This window comes from Triticum dicoccoides, chromosome 4B, assembly GCF_002162155.2.
Source record: "Triticum dicoccoides isolate Atlit2015 ecotype Zavitan chromosome 4B, WEW_v2.0, whole genome shotgun sequence".
NCBI classification, from domain to species: Eukaryota; Viridiplantae; Streptophyta; class Magnoliopsida; order Poales; family Poaceae; genus Triticum; species Triticum dicoccoides.
This window is the reverse complement of record NC_041387.1, coordinates 88,936,371-88,937,680: the sequence shown is the minus strand read 5'-3', so window position 1 is coordinate 88,937,680 and position 1,310 is coordinate 88,936,371.

Genomic DNA, 1,310 nt, shown 5'->3' with positions numbered 1-1,310 from the left:
CAATCTTGAAAAAAAAAGTTCAACAAGCTGCCCACAATTCTGGAAGAAGATGAGTTGGACAGGGTGCTGGCTATAACGGACCTACTTTCCGTTGTTCAGTGTAGAAGATTTACTCTGTTGTCTCACAGTTTGATCAGTAGAAATGAGACATCGTAACATCTATGGGTTGGGGTGGCACATTATCCGTCCTACTCCGACCGCGCCGCCTCAGGGCGAGGCAAACCTGGGCGGCCTCCCCTGGGGGCGCGCCGGGGCGCCAGCCCGCGCCCCTCGGGACCTGGATCCGTCCTACTCCGACCGCGCCGCCTCAGGGCGAGGCAAACCTGGGTGGCCTCCCCTGGGGGCGCGCCGGGGCGCCAGCCCGCGCCCCTCGGGACCTGGAGCTAGGCCCGGAGGGCAGCGGCATGAGGCATACGGGCAGCGGCTCGGGCACGACTAGCCCAGAGGCCTACGTACCAACCGCGATGGATCTGTGATACACGCTAAGGGAGGGCCCCAGCCGGCTCCCCGCGCCAGGCTGGGTGCTGGAAGCGCATGAAGTTAAGGCTCTCCGTGAGCCGCCCCAAAGCTTCACCGACACCTTCAATGACGATAGTCAGTAGGTACAGCTGATACCTTAGGAGCATGATTACGCTAACCATGAACCGAAGGTGAACACAGCCACAACCGCCGCCAGGGCCCCCAGGGCGATGGCCCCGCCGCGCGGGGGAGGAGAGCGCTGGGGGCAGCGCGAGGGAAGCCCAGGAGTGGGACCTCCCCCGCGCTACATGGAGCAAGGCGCATCACGAAGGTAGGTCCTCTGCCGGGGAAGGCGCCGGCGAGCCCTTCCCCCCAGCGGAGGGCCTACGGTTACCGAGGGTGCCGCTAGCGTCCTCCTTGCCCCTTGGTATCGTCCTGGTTTTCGGATGCCCCAATGGTGGTCGGGAGTGGCGCAGGGCGGGCCCTCATCGGGTGACATGAAGCAAGGCTCACGCCTGTGAAGGTCTCCGCTCGTGACACTCACGTAATAATGAGTTGTGATGTACACGCCTTGGAGTCTCCTGAGTGCCGCCCTGGGGCCTCATGGGGGCTCCCGCCGATGTCCAAGTGGAAGCACCATGCTCCGCGCTAGCCGTCAACACTGTCCCCCAATGACTATGCCCACATCCAGTGGAAGCACTTAGCTCCGCGCTAGTGAGAAGACCAGAAGACTAGCTAGGCGCCGGATGCGGCTATTTGCTTTGCCCCTTTTTTCTGTAACCCAATTTGCTGTCTTTGGGAAAGAATTTGGAGTTTCACGTGCTTACCAAAAGAAAGGGGGGGGGGACTTT